The sequence below is a fragment of the Grus americana genome, chromosome 16 (assembly GCF_028858705.1).
Source record: "Grus americana isolate bGruAme1 chromosome 16, bGruAme1.mat, whole genome shotgun sequence".
NCBI lineage: Eukaryota > Metazoa > Chordata > Aves > Gruiformes > Gruidae > Grus > Grus americana.
In genome coordinates this window covers 2,861,829-2,876,778 of record NC_072867.1, presented here as the reverse complement: position 1 = coordinate 2,876,778, position 14,950 = coordinate 2,861,829, and the positions used below count along the sequence as shown (strand labels likewise).

Genomic DNA, 14,950 nt, shown 5'->3' with positions numbered 1-14,950 from the left:
TGCCTGGCCCCGCCGTGCCCGCGTCTAGTGCGGCCGCCATGTTGTTGTGGCTGTGAGAAGCGGCGGAGGCAGCCAGGAGCCCAGCGACCCCGGCCCAGGCAGGAGGCCGCGCCCCGGGAGGGGGTGTGGGGGGCTCCGCGCCATGCCCTGCCCCGTGGTAAGGAGCCGGCGGGGACGTCCGCGTTCGCCCGGTGTCTTGCGGAGGGGTGGGCCGGCCTGCCGGGCCGGGGCCTGGAGGAGGGCGGCCGGGCTGTCAGCTGCGGGGCCGCGGCCCGGCACGCCCCCTCGGCCCGCGGGGTGAGGGGCAGCGGCGGGGGCCCGGCGCCGATTCCTTCTGCTCGGCCGGGGCCGTCGGAGGCGGTGGGCTGAGGCGCTCGCTCGGCACCGCGGCCGGGGGTGGCGGCGGCCTCCTCCCCGGGCGGGCAGGGATGCCGTCCTGGGCGGCGGCGCGTCCGCGGGGTGACGGCATGTCCCTTCACTGAGGCGTTTGGGCTGCCGGGCGGCGCGGACGGAGGAAGGTGGACTCCCCGCTTGGCCGCTGCTGGTGGCCGTGGCCTGTGGGCCTCACCTGGCGCCAGCCGCCTCCCTGCCCGTCCCGCGGGGGTGGCTGTCTCCCTGTTGCCGTATAGCTGAGCTGAGGGATCGCCTCATGCCTCTGGCAGCCGTGGCCCCGTGCTCGGCTTCTCCTGCTGCTTTGGCTGTGGTGTCAGTTGTGTTCAATCGTCCTTGCGCATGGGGCCAAAATTCCTGTTCCCTCTAGAAGCGGGACTTGTTGAGACTCTCTGACATAGTTTAGGGGCTTTAATTGTGCCTCTTCCCTATGTTCCTCTTAACAGTTCTATTCTTTTGATGGGATCTGAGCAGACATTGTCCTTCTCTGGTAAGTAGTGTTTTGCCTCCCTGTTCCCCACAACAAGGAGTTTAACTTTTTGTATTAAAGTTGTTCTCTCTTCTGGGGAGTGTTGCTTTATCAACGGATGAGACCTCATGTTCCTTCACATCTATCTGTACAGGAAACCAATTTTCTTTCCTTTTCATACACACTTTCCTCACTGGGGGAAGGCTGGGTATGAGCTTGTAACTCTTGCAGACTTCCAGTCTGATAGGCACTTTTCTTCTCCATGCTTCACCTGTTTGTTTTCTTGCATGATGAGCCTGTGTAACCATGTGCAATAAGGCTTTCTTTTAGAAGAAAAGAGTTTGTATAGTGAATCATGTCAGGTACTGCTGAGTGTAGAGGTACAGCTTGGCTTTACGGTCAATATAAAGGCATATTTAAATGCCTAGGTGAGCCCGTTGGGAAGGGATGGTGGTGTGACTGAAGGAACTATGTTGGGTTTCTTGTAATACTTGTTATACTCTGAGTTTTAGGTAAAAGGCTGAGGTGCCTTTTGTCTTTTACTAAAGCATATGTTGTAGTATTTGAAAATTAACTTTTTTGGTGGTGGTGGAGGAGGTTTTTACAAAGTAGTGCTGGTAGATAACTTGAGGGGAGGAGGTGGACATCTGATATCTGCATTGCTTCAGCTGTTACTGATCACAGTGGGTTTGGAAGATAGAAAAGTGCTTTCTTTCATAGTACAGGAAATACTGTGAACTGTAAGTGTTGAAACTTTCTGCAGATAAGTAAAGGCAGGGCATGGGATTCTAAAATGCTTCATGACAAGTATTTCTGTGTGCCTGCTTTGGAGTTTGGGGAGGGGTGAATGTGCAGAGACAGTAATATTGAGCACTAGGAGTTTTTTAAGCAATTGTAATAAAAGTTGCTCTTGTCCTACTTCAAATTATAGGAGTGATGTATTGAGAATCAGGCTTAGTTCTCTTGCTGGCAGTATTATATGTACTTATCTAGGATACTGTTAATATCCACTACAATAACTGTCTGCACTAGAAATTATTGAAATATCAATGTTAGGCTGCTGTGCAACCCACAAATGATACCAAGTAGATGGAATAGGTCAGTTTAGGTTGTCACTTTTTTCATAAGAATGGCTATCCACAGGTGGAGGAGATGGAAATGGAGCATGCCCAAGCTTCTGCAGATAACACAATATTTTATCTCAGATCTTGTTCCACCTACATGCAACCCAGGATGGTGGAGAGAAGTATGTTGTCAGCCTTTCAAGAGTAGGAGGAACGTGGCTATGCAGAGCTTTGCTGGCAATTAACCCATAAAACAGGAGAAACTTCAGGGGAAAGGTATTGTTAGGCTGCTGGAGTAACAGGCAGAAGCCTGATAAGTCTGCTGTAGCAAGGAAGGAATTGTCTCCATGGAGTGAATCGGAGGAACTGGGTTAGTATCCAGCACAAAGCTTGATCTTCTCACCTGCAGAGGCCAAAGGGATGTGGTGGCTGTTCCTGCTCGGTTAGCTTCCTGCTTCCTACTGGACTATGTAACCAGGTATAATAAGATAGGTTTCTTCTTGATATCAGTGGTGTCTTCCAGAGCATGTGACTCCAAATAGTGCATTAGTGCTTATCAGATATTGTAAGCTAGAATGAATAGTCCAGATACTTAAATGTGCACTTGTTTCATAGTTGCTTTCATTGGCTGCATCAAAGTAATAAATCATGCTTCTTTCAAAGTAAGCTTCTAAGTACTAAATTGTCTAAGCCATAACACACAACTGTTTTGCATCTGGTTCTTGCTGGAGTAGCTGGTGGTGTAAAGATCTGCCTGTTTGAGAAATGAGCTTCGTGATTTGTGATTCCACCCTTCCAGATACTGGTGCCGTAACCTCCCAATGCTGTCAGGAAAACTTTAGAAATATGCCTAGCGCTCAATCTTGTAATTCTTGTGAATTAACTGGATTGCTAAAATATAACTATTTCTTTACCTTTGTGGTGCTTCAAAATTTCAGGGTGATTGAGTGGCTTGCACGAAAGACCTAAAAGTGAAGTTAGTGCTAATTCAGAATTTGAAATACTGACTTTTTACTGAGGCTTGCTGTGTCCGGTAAACAATTGAAGACATCAACTCCTAATGCATTACGATTTCTGTCTTGGCTGCATTACTCCTGAATGGAGCAGGGTTGCCATGTCCAGACTGGTGTATTGACTTGCATGCATGTCAGCTGCTTGTGTCTGCTGCTTGTGGGATGGGCGAAGGTCACAAACTACAGCATCATTTGGTGTCAATGGTCCTTATTTGGAGTGTAGTTGATAACAGGAACAGCCAAGGCTTTGTCCCCTTGCTTTGGGGTGAACAATTGAGAAGGACTGACAGAATCTACTTGATGCCATAGAAATCTAATCATATGCTAGAGTATGAGTAGCCCAGACCTGTTCTTTAGTTTCTGGTAGTGGTGTAAAGAAGGTGAACACCAACTGGCTATAGTGATTCTGGGAGGTAGTGTTTTACCCCATGAGGAAGGCCTCAAGTCAGTCTCTCCTGATCAGAACTACAGGGAAGAGCTTGTAGTAGCAGGGAAGAAGTGTGGCATTATCTTGTTGAAACCAGTGGTATCCTTCACCTTTAGTCTGTTATGAAGTGTCTGGATTGTGTTGCTTTGAGCTGGAGGTGCTGTGTTCACCTTCAGTAAGTAGCATCAGAACTGCAGCTCCATACCATGCAAAGTGAGCTGGGGAGGAGGCGCAAAGCAGAAGACTTTCTGGAACGTTGGTTGAAATGGATAACTCTTTCTGGAGTCATTGATGTCCATGAAAAGCATGTTTTTACAGGTTTAACTTAAAAATACAGTTGCTGATACCTAGCTTTGGTTCAACTTCTGAAACACCTCTGAGAATCTTAATGTATAAGTTTAGAAAGCAGCACTTGGTTTGACACGTGACTGGGTTAATCTGTTAACTGGAAATATGCTCCGTAGGTCTTGGTGGGGGGGCAACCGAATGCTTCCATGGTGTTATTCCTCATAGGTGTTAATGCTGAAAATAGTTGCAACAAAGCTTGCTATGATCCAGTTTGAAGTTTTTCTGAAACTTGTGTGTGTATATATGCATGAGTGAGGCAACTAATGACATATGTAATAGCTGTCATGTAGCTGGTGGAACCCTTTTCAAATTCTGATAAGAAAAAGACCAACAACCAAAACACTGAACAAGACTGCCTAAACAGTTCTTCTCTGTCCTTAGGAGAGTTGGATTTCAGATGACTTTAAGTGTACAATTTTAGTTGCAATATTAAGCTGCTGTATTGAAGTATTACCACTCTTTCAAAAGTTAATACTTTGAACAAGATTCTAGTGGAACTTAACAGACTAATTTCTCTAAAATTATTTTTCCTCTTGACTTGGAATGAAGTGAAAAGCTGTAAAGCAGCATTGATAGGATGTCTTGGGGCAGGCTGTGATACTAGCTACCAGCCACGCCAGTAATGAAATAGCTTGAATGGTGCCCTCAGTAACACATGCTGCTAGGTCTTAAGTAGTATTAAACCCCTTTAAGAGACATGAAACAAAAAATGCTGAATTGTAAATACCTTAAAATATAACTTTGCTGTTGGGTGTTAGTTGAAAGTGGACGGAACAAAGAAACCCAGCCTTAGAGAAAGCAGAGCAAGTTGTCTTTTGCCTTGCTCAGCACATCTCATGGTTGTTTTTGGTGTTCATTGTGACGGACTGACTAGCCACGATGAAAATGAAGTTGGCTGTGCTGTTGACGGCTTTCATCTGAGATGCTGATCTAGCTGATGCTTTTACTGACTTTTGTGGCATCAGTTCTTTATCGAATTATCCTCCAGTGTGTGAATAGCATGGTAGTAGTCAACTTCAGGGGTTTTAGCTATTGTGTGTCTTGTGAAGCATTAGAACTAGTGCTAGCAGCGAAGCCTCAGCTTACTGTGGAAAATTACCCTGTCACCTATGGAATTAGCTTCAAGGTAGAATGAAATCAGAAACTTGGTGTTAGTTGGAACAGACCACCACCCTGACTGCAGTGTGCTCTTACAGCAAGAGCTGTAATGGGGAATGTTCAGGTGTTTGAACTTCTGGGACTGGACAGCATGGCAGGCTGCCATGGGCCTCAACTAGCCACAACGTGGCCTAGAAGACAGTGAATATCTGCGTAGGAAAGACATGTTCTGATACTTGAACTTTGATATTTCTAACTCTGTCTTCTTCCTTACTGTTGCATATATTGATTTCAAGCTGTATGTTCTGTGCTCCCCTCCATTTGATTTTAGTCCAGTTGCTCCTGCATTTTCTGCAGAGTGACAGTTTCTGTTGGGTTGGATAGAGCTTCTCCACAGGGTCTCCTCTAGTGTGGTGGCTGGTGTATCCTGGGGAGGATAAGTGGAAGACTCTGGTGTGCAGAGAGCTAGAAAGCGCTTCTGCTTCATGGGCAAGCACATGAATGTTAAAGCTCTTACAGTACTGTCTTTTTTTATCTTCTGGCAGAGCTTTAAAATAAGAAGCTGTGATTGCATTTTAACTTGGTTACAGGAAGAATCAATTTAAATGTGCTTTTCTGCCTGCTGGATTAGGTTGCTGAGAAGGCATGGGCTGATCAGCATACCTATTAGATCCTGTGAGGTAGAAGCAAGGTTTAGGTACTTGGTTTCTTGAGCTGGGGCAGTTCTGCAGGTGCATGGATCTACAGCTGCAGACACCTAGTAAACTCAGGGCTGAACATACTTGGGGAATGTTGGATATCTTGACCTGGGGTTTTTTGTGTTGGTTTAATTTCAGGACTAAAGTTATTCTTTACTGGTGCAGTCTCTAGCAGATGTGCAGGATCTACCCTCTCAGGTCCTACTTTGTTTAGCCATTATTGGGAAAAAGAATTGGAAAATGCTTTTCACTTTAATCTTAGCTTCCTGCTTTTCAGGGAACTGTTGTCAAAGTAACTTACTAACTGTATGTGCTTCTCCCATGCTGTGAGTACACTATCCCCATGGATAAGACTTCTACCAAAGGCTCTCTTGTTTGTGGTCTCTTACGCTATTTTAAGAGTGTGGAAGGGTTTTCATCATGCCTTAACTGAGACTTTTGAAAACAAAATAGCTTGAAATGGAGATCTCTAGGTTGCTTGTCTGTAGGATGAGGTCTCTTGTACACAAAAGTCTAATAGTCTCTCTAAGTATTTTTGGTGGTTCTGGTACTCTGCAGGGTTTAGTTTCTACAATATATAGTCAGTACGGGGCGGGGGGGAAGTAATGTGCTTCAAGTTGAATTTGTGGAGGAAGACTGCTGCATTGCCATAATTAAGTCTTTGTAGTTTTTCTTTCTAATACCAGGGATTTATGCACTGGTATGGACATTATTTATAGAAACACTGTTAGAACAGTTTTCTGTTGCCCTTTTGTGAGCCTCATTTGCTTCTCCAACTTTGGGAATAGAAACTAGGGCTATAATCAAAGCATTAATTCTGTAGTGTTACCTGAAAGGACAGAGCTTCAGGAAGAAATAAAAATAGTCTGTCTTTCCCTATGCCTTTAAAAGAAGGTTTTGACTCCTGTATCAACCAGGAAAAGACAGGCTCTTGACAGAATGAGACTGTTTTCTCTAGTGCTGCTTTCTCCAATGGTGGAAGTGCCTGGAGGGAGCTGCTCCCCTGCCACTGGTGTGAGGAGAGGACAGAAATGCCTGTCTGCATGCTGAAAGGTGTAGGTTGAAATCAAGTCTGTGAAGACAAGATGCACTTGGTTGGCTTTCTGACTACCCTTGGAGAGTGGAGCAAAGGCAGGAGTTGCCTGCAGGGCATGTTGCATTTACTATCTCCCCAGCTCACCCTTGTGAGCAGCCTTTTGTGTAGGGGTGATGTGAATCACAAGCCTTCTGAGTCCTGTGAGTATGACTCTTCAGCTCCTCTGTGGTTTGACTGTTCTGCTCAAGTAGGATTCTTGTATTTTGGAAGGTTCTGTACAGCTGGTGGCAGGATTTCAGAAAATGGAAAATTAGATCTTTCCTTGAGTCTTTGTCATCTAGAATTTAGCACCTCATTGGAGAGAGGTAGACTGCTAGAATTTTAATTTTAGTTTAGTTGCTAGAATATGTAGCTGACAGTATTGAAGAGTTGAGTAAAACTGAATTAAGAAATGGTAACAAAGACTGAGCACCCAAAGAGATTAAGAAATTTATTTGTACCTACTGTAACACTGGAACCGCTTGTGACCGCGGAGTCTTAATGCCTTTAACATCTTACAGGCCCTGTTCCATGGGTAAGATAACTTTCAGTACTTTTGCAGTGAAGCCTTGATTTTGTTGTACAGATGTTAGAATGATCCAGTCTACTAGTGGATCTAGTGTTAAACTCAGTTTGAAAGCATGGAGTGGTAGCGTAAGTGATATGCCAGAGCTTAAGTCCTAAACTTCTTGTGGAAGTGGTTGCAGCTAGGTTTGGAATTGATGGAAAGCATTTCCCTGGAATTTCCTATCTGGTAGTTAGAAGGGGACCAGCAGCCTGACTCTCCTTGTTTTCTTTACAAGTAGATCAGGAAAGGGAGTAAGCTAGTTGCTGTGGCTGTCTGATTTCATCTCTTGTAGCTGCAGCTGACCTAAATGTGTACCTGTGAAAGCTTTACTTATTGCATTGCTATCTGTAAGCTTGTAATTGCTATCATTGAAACTTAAACCTGAGATAAAATGAGATGCTGTGGAGTTCTGCTGTTTAATTATCCTGTTTGTGGCATCCTTGGTAGGGATTTCAGACCTAGTTCTGGACTTGTTGCAGCTGAAAACTGTCTTCAGTTTTACTTGCCTCCAGCCTTTGGTGTCCTCTCTAACTTTCAAAACTACTGTTACCAAAGCTGACTCTTACTGTTCTTTGGGTCCTGTAAGTTCAAACTTTTAAAACACTTTTCAATCTCCTGACAAAGAATAGATGATCCAAAATGAGAAGCTATGAGAAGAAAGCTCACCTGCCATATCACAGAGCAACTTTGCTTGAAAATTAACGTGAGGACATTGCTCTATCCATTCTGCAGTCAAGAAAGTTTGCTATGGTCTGAGTAGAGTAGAAAGATTTTTCTAAGTCTTGTGAACTGATAACTTTCCTTCTGTTCTATTTGAGTTTTCCTTGTTTACTTTTTTCACTTCTGAGAACAAATATGTTAGTGTAATGTAGGCATTGTTAAACTTCTGATCCAAAAAAGCTGACTAAAGTGTCTAAGCAGATTGCAATTCTAGGTTATTTTGATTATTCGCCTTTAATAAATGGAAGCTAAAAGCAAGTGAAGTGTACTTAATGTAAACTTGCAAGTTTATTGGCTCTGCCTGCAGACATTTTATTACTTTCCATCTAAGCACTGTGCATGTTTAAGAGTGGATAAGCTTTTCATCAAATTAATGACTAATCCTTATCAAACAAGTGCTCATCTTTACAATTAAGTGCTGCTGTTCTGTAATTGTATGGTGGTTGGTGGACATACTAGTCATGAGTACATTTGAGAATTCAATTCTTAATTTTCTCTCACTGCTGGTAGCAGGAATTTGCTGTGAACAGGGCATTATATTCTGGTTGGATACCCATTATAATTAAATTATCATCTTTGTCTATGTTCAGTGAACCTTTCTTTGAGTTAACTTCCAAAAGAATGCACCTTTTTGCACTTTGGGAAAATCTGAATTCTCTGAGGAAAAAGGAGGAAGATGGAACAAGGTAAATATTTTGAGGTCTGCTGGGCTTTCCTTGTAGGTTTGGCTAATGGATTATGGTCAAGGCATAGTTGTTTTCTAATGCAGAATACAATAGCTTGCTTGTTTTCTTTTACTTTGGACTGGAATCTCTTAATCCCTTCAGACTCAAGCATGAGTATCACATGATTTGGAGGTGTTTGGTTAATGTACTTCACTGCTGCAGAGCATCCCTGTACATAACAGATGGGTAAACTGGGACTGCAGGGAGAAGCCATGTGGAAAGTCTCAGTTTTGGAGATCCATGTCTAAGTTTTTAATACTTTGTTGCTGGGTTGTGTTCTGGCAAAACCAAGGGGAAGCATCTGGTTAGTTAGACTTGTAAGGAAGGGGATCAGATTTCTGCTCTAAAACTCCTAGTTCATGATAAAGGACTACAACTTCAGTATACTGATAGTATACCTATACATTCAGTATATGTACAAATACTCCAATCATGTATTAGGATATTTGTATGGAAACTTCCTTGCAGGAAAACTGGTGGTACAGCTAATCATAGGTCCTTCTTTCAGAATCTGTGACCATATGGGACATCAATGGATATATAGCTGTATAAGTAATACTCAAACCCTTGTTAAAGTAAAAGAATAATAAATATTCATTAACAGATAATTTCAGAAAATAGTAGCTTTTTGTATAGCTGCATAATGGTAACACCATGTCTGGTTACTGTCATGTTGCTTTTTTCCCCCTTCAGTTCTGCAGGCTTTAGTAGCTGGAACCAAAATGTCTTCCACAGGTCAATCTGGAATTTTAGCTTTTAAATGCTAGGACGAATGCTGATACTTGATGAGGGTTACTGCTAAATGCTGATCTAGGGAGAGGACAGGACAAGAGGAGTATGTTGTTGGAGTGTTCTAAAATATGATAGGATTCCCTAAAATGCTGAAATACGGTAATGAACTGAGGATTGTAAAAAAACCAAAACAAAACCCTTCAGTGATTTAAAAGATGGTGATTTTGACTGTTACTGCTGCTTTTGCAGAGTTTGGTGTGTTAAGTACCAGATCACTGTTGCTTTGCTTGGAGTAGTTTCAGGAACTGATTCTACTAGCAGCTGGAGCCTGCTTCTTCCTGAGCTGTTTCACTTGCATCAAAAGAAATGCAAAAATAATTGGGGAGCTCCAGTCCTGGTGGCTCTATACTTAGCTCATTACTCCAGGCAAATTATCTTTTGCTTCTCAAGTGTTGACTGGTAGGCTGGTTTAAGAGCTGTCTAGCTTTCAACTGCTGGGTCATTCTAACTCCTCTGCAATGTTTTTATCATATAGGCACTTCTTCCTATGAACTCTTGAAAGGCTGGCGATAACCTAACAGTGGAAGGGTCTAAGGATGGGAATTCTTTAGTAATTTGCTGAGAGAAAAAAAGCAATGCCAAACCTGCTGTTGTAATCATCTTGGAGTAGGAAGCAATCTTGAAACCTGCTTGAGATGATGCTTACCTGCAGAGGGTAGTTAGATTATTACTGTCACTGCACCAGCTGGGTGTGGTGTTCATGTGGAGGACTCGGCCTGGGGAGTTGTGGACAAAGGACAAAAGGATTTTGCTTGATTTGACAAGTGTAAGATTGGCATAACAAGGACAATAAGAGCTAAGTCTTGCTTGTTTTTTTTTTAAGACTAGCTTTTTAATAAGCTGTTTGTATAAGGTACACATTTAGGTGCTCCTGTCCTTTCTGAGGGTAACACCCAGAGAGCAGTCCTATTAATTTTAATAGTGCTATTGCATCATTCCTTAGACTGCCATACTCTCATTCAGCACTAAGGTATGAAGACTTTTCCTCTTGCATAAGACAACTTGATTTGTTCTGGTTGGGGAGGAAACACTTAGGCAGCTCACTAAAAAAGTAGCATGCCACTGTGCCCTGTAGCTTATTTTTTCTAAACATTACTATTTCAAGTTATTGTCCAGCTTTCTAAACTCTTAGCAGTGGGTACAACTGCCTGAGACTGGACCACTGCTCACACAGATGTGATTATCGGCTCAGCCCTTGCTGAATGCAGTTCCTTCCCTGCTTCTAGCATACTCCCTACTAGACCCAAATTGTTTGGCCTGCAAATTAGAGTCCGAGTGGGGCTAAGCTTCATGTACTTGAACATATTTTAAGGGCCCCAGAACTGCAGTATGGCTTAATCTACCTTGTCTCCTTTCAATTTCTAAATATTTATAACTATTTTTTCTGGTTTCTCCAACAAAATTTGGTTTTTAGTCTCATCATAAACACTCACTCCTATGTGTCAATCCTAGCAGATCAAGCAGTGTACTGGTTAAGAAATAATTATTCTAAAATACACTGCAGATTCAGTAACCTTTGTTACTGAGCTAAACCAACTTCACTTACCAAAGGCAAGGACTGATAAGTTAAAACATCCCTTGTCAAAAGAAGTCAGGCTTAAGTGACTTGTATCATGAAAACGGCAAGAAGGGGCCTAAGTTTTTTGTGCAAGTATGACCATATTAGAAGTAAGCAGGTGAGAATCTAGTTAAGCTTACAGTTTAAAGACAGGCCTAACCCCCAAAATCCCTCCAAAAACTAACTTACGTGCTTAAACTCCACAATTTTTATACTGACTCTTGCCAAGACAATTCAAAAAAATTCCTAGAGCTAGTTTGAATTTCCAGACTGGGTTTGGAGCATGGTAGCTGCTTCTGCAGGTGCAGAGAATACTCAAGTCTGTTCAGGTAGGTTGGTGAGTCTCAGTGGCTTTATTGCTGGAAAGATTTTTTAGGAGTCTGAAGATGTTGCTGTGAATCACATTTGTGGTACAGTTACAGATGTAGCCAGCTGGGGTTTTTTACAGCTTGTAAAAGGTCAGCTTTTGAACTTCCATGAATTGATGAACAGTAAACTTCAAACCAATTTTTCATAGCACCTGTTTTCTAGAACTTAAGTCTACTCTTTGACTCTGGAAAACTTGGGAGGAAGAGTAGAGTCCCTGTGTGGATTGGTGTTCTAAGATCTGCTCAACTCTTTGCAGCTGACTGAAATGCAAAAGGTGAAGGAATACCCTAGGGCCAATTTAGAGAAGGCTTGTTCAGCTGAATGAAGATCAATTGTGGTAAAACAACTTGGTACATCCATCATGTTAGCAAAAGAAAACACAATCAGCACCATACTTCAATAGCAATTAGTCAGGCTTTGCCATTGTATTCTCCCCTAGGTGATTTTATGCTAAGTATTGTTGAAAGACTTGACCTAGCAGAGTTCGTACATGTTGAAACAAATGTGATGGATTGAACCTTGTCTCGAGAATCTGCTGCTTGTTAGCTGACTTCTGAAGAGCCACTTTACCTGTAATCCCTCAAAAATCATGCTGATGATTTGGTTGATATTTTTTAATAATGCTTTAACTAGAATTAATAGAGTTTAAACAAGGTAGTGATAGTTTATTGCATATAAGAATGTGGGAGGCAAAGTTGTGAATCTTTCTGTGAAGCTGGGAATCCATAGATTGTGCTGTGTGAGTGACAGCTCGGCCTCTAAATGGAATTCAGAGCATCTATGCCGTGTTATAAAAAGCTTCTTGCCTGGTGCTGATCTGTTCCTCCAACATAGAGCTTTTTGTAACCTTTAAACTCTGTAAGTATAGAATAGGAATTTATCCTGTTAAAACCTGCATTTGTTTAGAGTTAGCTCCTACTTATTCACCTATGTCCTACATCTCTAGATCTCAGTTATTTAAATACCAAGGTGTGTGTCACTCTGAACTTACTGGGTAGGTAAGTTTTTGCCTTTAACAAAAAGAAGTAAGTATGACCTGTAGCAAACGAGTAGCTGTGTCTATTTTGTTTTACCTTTTTCATTCTTCAGTTTTGTTTATGTACACTGTTGAACTTCTAAATTAGGATTTAGGAATTGGTCTGCTGGTGAGTTTTTGCCTGTGAAATCTTGGAGATTTGTCTGAATACTTCTGAGATGAAGAGTGTCTCACTTCAGCTTTATCTTGAAGTGATGTATTTTATGTTGTATCTGATGTCAATTTTACAGGCTTACTTTTTGGGGAGGACTGGGGAAAAGTTACTAATGACTCATCAAAACAAAATAGGCTGGGCGAATATTATAATGTATACTAGGTATATGCAATAATTTAAACATGAAGTGTTGGAAGTTGGTTGAATGGAAGAGTCTGAAGGTCTCAGTTCTGAAGTAAGGAATAAGTCTTCTAATTTGTCTGCTAAGGTTTGCCCTACTTTCAAGCATCACTGAATTTTCAAAGGGAGAAATAGCAGAATTTTTTTGTGCAAAACAGTAGGCTTGGATTATATCCTTTTTTTAGTATTTTGAGGTAGCTTGGTGTAAAGCTTTCACAGAAATGTTGCTCATACCGAGCTGGTGGGATGGGAGTTAGGGTGAGTTAAGTTCATAACTCAAATGTGGTTCTTTCTCTTCTTTCCAATGTTTTAACTCCTTGTCACAAGTGACACAGACAGATTTGAGGTAGAAACCTGCAATTTAACCTTTGTTTCAGTGTTGAGTCAGCCCGTTGCTGCTTCTAGATCAGGGTTGCTGCAAGTAAAGCAGTTAACAAGTGCTTCTGCAGTGCTTTATTTTGCTTCTGTAGGTAAAATGCTCCCTATCCTAAAGTTGCTGGCTTACAACAGCCTTCCCCAGGCAGAGTGCTTAGCCTAGGATAGGTGCAGAGTAATAGGGCTGCTTTGTGGATCGTGCGACTCTGGAGCTACGGATACTGTCTGCCTTACAGCACTGGGATGTTTTGCTGAACTTCTGGTACAGGAAGGCCTACATGCTGAAAGGGTAGCATGTACACTACTACTGATTTCAAATTATTCCTCAAAAAATGCAACTCCTGAAACTGTTCTGTATCTCAGCCTCCCGCCTCTGTCACATGCAGAACATGCAGCTCTCCTAGGGTTTGCCTCAACTGCTGGCTGGCACTGGGTTATGTACCTGTGGTGCTACTCAAGTTCTACTCAAGATTTATGTAGGAAGTAGAAGCAGATGCATTCCATTTTCTCAGAACTCTTTTATTAATTGTTAACTGAAACAGTTGAATTGCTGGTTTTTGGTTAGTATTGTGGTAGGATTTGAAATGTTACTTGATAAATGCTTGTGTGTTTTTCACAGATAAAATGTGCTTAGTACTTGTGGGTTATGGAGTAGTGGGTTATTGGATTTGTGGCTGTTGAGGTGGCTACGTATTTAATTCAGTAGTGAAAAACTAATGCACTGAAACTTCATACAGGAAAGTTACTCAGTAACTCTGTTTTCGTCACTGAGCTGAAAAAAATAATGCTGGTGAACTTAGCAAGGTTATATGAAAAATGTACAAAAGACAAATGTATGTATTTCAGAGCCTGTTCCTAGAGGTACTAAGCCTTCATTGGTAACTGTATTCCAGCAGGTATTCCTCCTGGTTCTAACAAGACTAAAAATTGTTATTCATGGTGTTTAATACTTGTACAGTTGGGACCTGTAGCTCTTTTTTCTGAGGCTTTATTTTATCTTGACTGTAAGCAAAATGGTTACCTGTCAGCTTACTGTAATGCTGAAAAAGCATGATTTACTTCAAACTTCTTACAAGGCAAACAGAACATATGCATTGCTGTGTTTGCTCTGGTGTAAGTTACTTCAGAGTATTGGCAGATCTCTTCCATGAGATCGTGTATCGGCCTGTGAGGTAGAAGCTAGTCTACTAGCACACTTAATCTATTTTTGATTTGTCAAGATCTCAAAGGCAGAAACAAAAAGCACTTTGTCCTGGCTATTCTCTGGAAGATTGACACTTGAATAACTCTTTCTAGTTGTCTATTCACTTATTTTCTCACCATGCTGCTCTTGCTGTGGAAAGCTCATTGTTTTGTAGAAGTCACTTCCACTGTCTTAAGTTCAAAGGCTTTCATCTATAGGTTGAAGATCTCATATTGGCAATTTCAAATAAGGTACTTGTTTGAACAGCTCCGAGTTCAACCTCATCAGCATAAGGCGGTGAAACTTCTCTGGCAACTGGTAGCCCTTCTGTAAAATAAGGCTGTGCCAGGGCTGACTTACTGCTGCCTTCCATCAAATCCTTGATGCTGTATCTACTTTCCTTCAATCGAATGAGAGGAGTATTATGGAAACCTGGAAAAATTGCATCTAGTTCTTTCTTTATATATAATGATAATCCTTTCTTTATTGCTAATCCTGATTGTTTAGATACAGTAAAAAGTCTGAGTCTTTACCTTGCTGTGTAATTTTCATGTGGCTGTTTTCTGATGCTCTAATCATCAGAGCTTTAAATTTTTCATGCATATTAGAGCTGTGTGAGAACTTCCCTGACACTTGCAGGCAATCATGAAGTATTCAGTTTCTCTTTTAGTTGAGCTTGGTTTCCTACTGTTTATTTCATGCTTTTTG

The 14,950-nt window shown here is 41.8% G+C and overlaps 1 protein-coding gene across 13 annotated transcripts in view; it reads left to right on the top strand.

Moving 5' to 3' along the window:
* Window positions 1-14,950, top strand: part of MTMR3 (myotubularin related protein 3) — an 86,731-nt gene continuing 71,781 nt past the window's right edge. For 10 of the 13 annotated variants that reach the window (XM_054844090.1, XM_054844080.1, XM_054844085.1 and 7 more), the window contains exons 1-2: window positions 1-157; window positions 837-880. The gene's annotated coding sequence lies outside the window, so the exon portion shown is untranslated. The remainder of the gene's footprint in view (window positions 158-836; window positions 881-14,950) is intronic. The other 3 variants (XM_054844087.1, XM_054844089.1, XM_054844088.1) reach the window with 2 other exon arrangements.